The sequence below is a fragment of the Leptonychotes weddellii genome, chromosome 3, assembly GCF_054177405.1.
Source record: "Leptonychotes weddellii isolate Sample4059 chromosome 3, ASM5417740v2, whole genome shotgun sequence".
Classification (NCBI taxonomy): Eukaryota; Metazoa; Chordata; class Mammalia; order Carnivora; family Phocidae; genus Leptonychotes; species Leptonychotes weddellii.
Window position 1 is genome coordinate 90,604,323 of NC_138371.1, and position 7,317 is coordinate 90,611,639.

Below are 7,317 nucleotides of genomic sequence, written 5' to 3' on the forward strand. Positions count from 1 at the left end.
GCTTTTCTGATGAGAGTTGTTGCTCTTCTTTTCTTCGATCTCCTGTTGAGTTTGTAGGTGTTCAGAATGGTTTGATCCCTATCCAGCTGAATTCCTGAGAGGAGACGAAATCCAGGTCTCCTACTCCTCCGCCATCTTGCCAATTACATATCTTTTCTAACTAAAATGCCAGACAGTAGTTTCAAAACAATATATTCATACGAAAGGAAAGTTATAATTGAAAACTTTCTATGTATTTCTTCATATTTTAATAGTCTTTTCTTAGTAGAGATAATTCCAAAAGGGGAAAAGAGCCAGACCCAAAGGATAAATATTTTATAATTTAACTTATATGGAGTATCTAGAATAGGCAATTTCTTAGAAAGGAGAACTGACCTTATTCAGAACTGGGGGAGGGAAAAAGAGAAGTTTTTATTTAACAGGTGTAGAATTTCCATTTGGCATGATGAAAAAACCTGGAAATGAATTGCCAGAATTGTTTGTATATTCTGGTTACAGGTTCTTAGATATGTACTTATATATATATATTTTTCCAATCTGTGTCTTCTCTATTGATTTACTAGATGATCTCTTTGGTTGTATACAAGTTATTAATGATAGTGAAGTCCCAATTTATCATTTTGAAATTTTATTCTTAGTGCTTTTTTCTCTTACCCATGCCACCCCTCCAAAAAATGTTTGTTGACTCTAGGCTCCCAAATCCTTTCTGCAGTTTTATTCTACACGTTTATATTTTCAGATTTTAGATTTATGTCTCCAGTGTAGTAAAGGTTAATTTACATATATATAAAATTTATATAGATATATGAAATTATATTTATCAACGTTATTTTAGCACCGTTTCTAAAATGACTTTCCTGGGACTCCTGGGGGTTCAGTTGGTTAAGCGTCTGCGTTCGGCTCAGGTCATGATCCCAAAGTCCAGGGATCAAGTCCCGCATCAGGCTTCTTGCTCAGCGGGGAGCCTGCTTCTTCCTCTGCCTGCCGCTCCCCCTGTTTGCACTCTCTCTCTCTCTGTCAAATAAATAAAATCTTTAAAAAATAAAATAAAATAAAATGACTTTACTCATTAAATTGCATTAGCATTCTTTATTCATTCTATATGGATGGATCTACTTCTGGAATCTTGGTTATTTCCCCATTCAACTCTTTATCTGTCCTTTAACCAGTACTATGCCATCTTAATTACTATAATCTGATAATATAAGACTTCTATATTTATTCTTTTTTCTGACATTCTTTTATATATATCCTATATCATTTGCAGTTTTGTATTTTTCCATTGCACTCATGCATTGCTACAAAATATACCTGTCAGAATTTTGATGTAATAAAATTGAATTATAGATCAATTTGGGAAACATTGGCATCTTAGCAATACTGCATCACGTGGGTAATAGACATATGATATATCTATATATTTAATGGATCATTTTTAATTTTTCCAACAATGTTTTCTCGCTTTTATTGAACATCTCTTGTTACATTTTCTCCTAAGTATTTTATGTATATGTATCCTATTGTAAATGGTATTTGCCTGGAATATTGGCCTCATTTCTTGGTCCTACTCTCAGGCTTCAACAGACTCCGTACATGTGCACTTCTTTCACATCTCCTGTTTCTACTCAGTCACTGCTGACTGCTTACTTATACTCAGAATAAGGCGCAACATATACCTAGAGGCTTGAAGTTCTTTGCCCTACCTTCAGACTTTAAGAGGCTCTGTATGCTTGTACTGAAGGGAGAAAGGTCTTCCTTCGGGCCTCCCTCCAGCTGCAGGTGACAACAAGTTAATGCTCCGTGTAAGGCTCAGATGTTTGAGTTCTCAGTTCTTTCCTCAGCCTTCACCAGACTTGCTGTACCTGTTGTACTTGCTTTTCTGCCCTGCCCTCCCTCTTTCTTGTGAGCACTAGTGAAGCTTCATACAAAGAGCTGGCAAGGGACTTTTTGTGTTTGGGGCTCCTAGGGACTCTAAACCACTGCACCAGCCCATAAGATAGCTTTAAAAATGTGTTAAAATTTTATCTTCTTTCCTCTTAGCCACTGTGGTTCCTCCTCTTGCCATGTTCTGCTAAGAATGAAATCAGCTATGGATCTCATCTCTCCTAAGAGAGGTTTGCCATTTACTCTGTGTGTGTGTGTGTGTGTGTGTGTGTGTACTTCTCCCTGCCATCCCTCCCCTCAGCTCTATGTTGGATGTTAAGAAAGAAACAAATTATAATTTATAGGTCATCTGTCCTGTACTTATTGTTAGAACAGGATTGATATTTTCTTACAACTTTGTACATCCTTAGCCACAACTGGAGGCCCATTGCATTTTCATTTTCATCTGTGTCACCTCTACTCTGCCTAGAATTCAATTTCAGAGGTTGTCATGATAACCTCCTTTTTCTATCCAACATTTTTTGGTGTTCATGACAATTTTTATCATTTAATACATGAAAAACTGAGTTAAATTTTTAAAAAGTAGTTATTTACACATGAATACCTATGAAATGTACAGTTTATAGAGTATAATAGATTTTCTCAGAATAAAATGGAAAAAACACTGGACATAGAACTGGATTTAAATCTGGCTTGACATTAAGCTCTGAGACTTTGAGCATATTTCTTTAATTTACTGTTTCTTAGATTTTCAAAATAGAAATTAAAACACCTACCACAAGGAATTCATGAGAATTAAATGAGTTAACATGTAGTCTAGAGGAGTATATGGCACACAGGTGACTGATCTCTGTTCCTTAAATCTGAATATAAACCTAAATATCAAATATTAGTCCAATACAGATATAGTGAATTATAAGTCACCTAAAACTTAAAAAGTGACATACTTTGATTATCCCTACAGACTGACTTATGATTATTTTTTGTTGTCTGCAGCAAAAAATAAAGGTGTCTGTAATAGACTTCCATATAGAAAAAAAATATCTATTTAATTTCTCACTTTAGTAAAAGTTTTTTTTTCATATATTGCTGATTTTTTTTTCTTTTCAAGAGATTTTTGAATTCTGATTCAGATCTACAAAGGCTAGTTTGATGCATTAAATTTAGGTTTATGTGATATGTTACAGGTTTTCTCTGCTTTGTTGTTTTAACTTAGATGATTTTTTTTAGCATTTGATTTTTTTTTGTCTTTGTATTTTCCCTTTGTTGTAGTTTTACTTATATATTACCTGCCATTATGTGTTTATTTTCATGTTTTGTATTTTCTTAGATCAGAAATAACAGCTGTTTCAACACAGGCAGGGTTGAGGGGTTTGGCCAATTTATGGGTAAAGGATCTTTTCTGTTGGAAAGCAGCTTCTTTACTTTTTGGTGCCTTATTGATAGAGGGCTACTTTTGTGAATATTTTTGTTTGTTTATATAGAAAGCTTAATTTTGACTGCTCACATCCTTCTTTACCTTCACTACCAAGGCTCTGAGGGAAACTTTTCCCTTCTATATCACCTGCCTTCTCCCAGAAGTTATGCCCCTTCTTACCAGTTTTCCTGTGGCCATTGATCTGATCAACTGAGTCTCAACTTGAAATATTTTTTCCTTTAGAGTAGGACTTTTCCTCCTCCTGAGAAGTCTCCATTAAATCGTGCTTCTGCATTGCAGATGCAGATGACTGTGGAATGAATGAAATGTTCATATTATCACTCACAGAATTTAGAGCTGTAGTATTCTCTCTTACTCATTCCAGGCAAAGGCTATGGGTGGTTTTCTTTGTTCTCTCTGTTGATCTGGATGGTTTGGAGATGATATGTGGAGATGTTCAGATTCGGGAAGCTCCCATTAGTTTTCAGGAAATGGCATATCATAGGAGGTGTCAATTTATATGAAAGAAATGAAATTGTCTTTAAAGTTGTAGCTCTTTGATATTTTTAATCTCATTCATAGAAAGAGATAAGTGGTGAGAAAAAGCCTACTTTTTATAGTTTGACTTAAGTGTAAATCATCTCAAATAAATTATATACATCCAATATATACAATATAATATAATATAATATGTATTGACATATATTAAGGCAGCTTCTCTTTGCATGATATGGTGTTACCGGAAGTAGTGCATATTGGAACCACATAGAAACATGAAATGCAAAAACTGATGTTTGTTTCCATTAGCTGCTTACCATGCAAAATGAGGACTATGTATATTCATGAAAACATATCTCCTATTGCTGCTTTTTCTCTGGAGAACTCTAATACAAAAATGTTGTGTCTTTTGATGCATCAGCTTAGTATATGTCTACATTCATTTAGATATTAGTCATTTTATCTTTTTCAGGTCAGGGGTCTTGTACATTTTTTGTTCAATTTATTTGTGAAATGTATATTTTTTAGGTTATTTGATTTCCAATTATTTGTTGCTGGTATATAGAAATGCAATTTATATTTGCATTTTGACTTCATATCTTCCAACCTTTCCAGACACACTTACTAGTTATAATAGATTTTTTGTAGATTCTTAGAATTTTTTACGTAAATGATCATGCCATCTATAAATAAAGACATTTAATGATTGCTTTCCAATCTACAGTTTTATTTTCCCTACTTTTACTGTACTAGTTAAACCTACAATACAATTTTTTTTGAGGTTAGAACAGATATCTTTTCCTTATTTCTAAATTAAAAGAGAAAAAATTCAGTTTTCACTAAAAATGATTAAGTATGTTTTCTCATATGTACCCTTCATCAGGTTGAGAAAGTTTGCTTATATTATTGTCCACTAAGAGTTTTCACCGTGTATGGAGATTGAATTTTGTCAAATGCTTGAGCTGATCATATGTATTTTCTTTGTTAATCTGGTGATAGGATAATCTTTTTAAAAAATTAAATCATCGTTGCATTCCTGGGAAAACCCCCACTTGGTTGTGATGTATTATTGTCTTTTGAATATCATTGAATTTGATTTGCTAAAAAATTTTTTACAGGATCTTGTATCTGTGTTCATGAGGGTTGTTGCTCTGTAGTTCTCTCTTCTTACAATATCTTTATCTGGTTTGTATATCAGAGTAATGCCAGTTTCATATAATGAGTTGGGAAGTGTTTCCTGCTACGCTATTTTCCGAAAAAATTACAGAACTGAAGTTATTTTTTCCCCAAATATTAGATGGAATTCCCTGGTGAAGTCATCTGAAACTGGAGTTGTGTGTGAAAGTTTTATCTACCATATCAATTTCTTTCATAGACAAACAAAATTTAGGTTGTATATATTTTTAATGAGATTGGTAGTTTGTGTAATTCAAGGTATTTGCCCATTTCATCTTAACTTTTGAATGCATTGACATACAGATCTTCATACCATTTCTTTTTTTTTAATTTTTATTTATTTTTTTATTTTTATTTTTTTTGCGAGAGAGAGAATGAGAGAGAGCACGAGAGGGAGGAGGGTCAGAGGGAGAAGCAGACTCCCTGCTAAGCAGGGGGCCCGATGTGGGACTCGATCCCGGGACTCCAGGATCATGACCTGAGCTGAAGGCAGTCACTTAACCAACTGAGCCACCCAGGCGCCCCTTCATACCATTTCTTTATCAGCTTGTTAAAGACTTAGAAGATTTGCTGTGATGGCCCCTCCCTTTTTCTTGACATTGATAACTTATATTTTTACTCATATTTTATGATCAGCTTGGTAGGAGGTTTGTCAATTTTATTGATCTTCTCAAAGAAAAATCTTTTTGTTGCATTTATATTGTCTTAGTTTTTGTTTTCTATTTCATTGTTTTCTGCCCTTATATTTATCATTTCTTTTCTTTTGTTTAATTTTAGTTTAAAGTTCTCTCTTTTCTTTTCTTTTTTCTAGCTTCCTAAGGTAATCAGGTTATTAATATAAGTGTTCTCTCTCTCACTCTTTTTTTTTTTAATGAATGTGTTCAATTCTACACTTTTTCCTCTAAGCATTGCTTTAGCTGAGACTTAGAAATTGATTTTTTTGTTGATATATCAGAAGATTTTCAGACAGCTTCTTGTTATTAATTACTAATTTAGTTACAGTGTAGACGGGTAATATAATTTACATATTTAAATCCAGTGAAAATATTGAGACTTGTTTTATGGCCCAGAATATGGCCTGTCTCATTATGTGCTCAGTGTATACTTGAAGAGTGTTTCTGCTATTGTATGTGTAGTGTGTGTCTTATAATTATATCAATGAGCTTATTTTAGTTTATTAATGGTTTTTAAATTATTTTTCAATTCTGAATTTTTACAGATGCAGCCTCCCCTCAAATAGTAAGATTTGACTATACTTTTTATTCAGGTCTTAGATTTACATTAAGCTGGAATTCACAGAAAATGAAATGCTTATTGTACTTCTGCCTTTGTGTTTAGAGTGTTATCTAAAAATGTTGGAAAAGCAACATTTTTTTCTGAAATTGAGATTTCTTTCAATAATACTACTACATGTGAGGAAAAAAATGTTGAATGAGGGGAAATACTTCTCAAATTCTAGCCACATATTGTTGCTGTAAATCAACTTCAAAGATCAATAGGATATGTAAACCCACAGAGATAGAATAAGAATAAAGATTATAAGATAAATTTAAAAAATGATATCATGACAAATGGTGAAATTTTGCAGATTTGGGTTCTATCTAAACTTTATTATTTTATTGATTTACTTATTTATACATTATATTTTATTGAAAAAATTAGTAAATGATTGTTTAAAAATTTCAAATAGATATGCTAAAATAGTTAATTTCATCTCAGATATCTCATTCATCATTACCACTTAAGTGGTTAAAAAAATAATTTGATGTGTATCAGTCCAGTCTGATCTGTTTTGGTATAAGTCTACAGTGATCTATTTTACATGTTTCTTCTGAGTTTATCTATCTTGACTAATAGTAGGAAGATGATATACTCCATTTATTACTCAAAAATTTGTTACTCTTTGTCACTGAAAACTAAATCACTAGACTCATTGACATTTTATTAGCATTAGTCAGGATTCTCCAGAGGAACAGAACCAATTAGATATATGCACAGAAAGAGACTAAGAGGTTTATTACAAGGAATTAGTTCTTGTGACTATGGAGGCTATCAAGTACCAAGATCTGTAGGGTGGATCAACAAGACCAGTCGAGAGCCAGTGGCTTAAGTTCCAGAATGGAAAGTGGCAGGCTTGAGACCCAGGGAGAGCTGAACTGATGTGTCAGTTTCACTCTGAAGGCAGGAAAAACTCATGTTCCAAAAAGCCCATGTCCCAGATCAAAGACTATTAGGCAGGAAACATTCTTTATCTTTCTTGGGGAAAGGTCAGCCCTTTTGTTCTTCTATTCAAGCCTTCAACTAATTGGATTAGGCCTACCCACATTATGAAGGTCAATCTG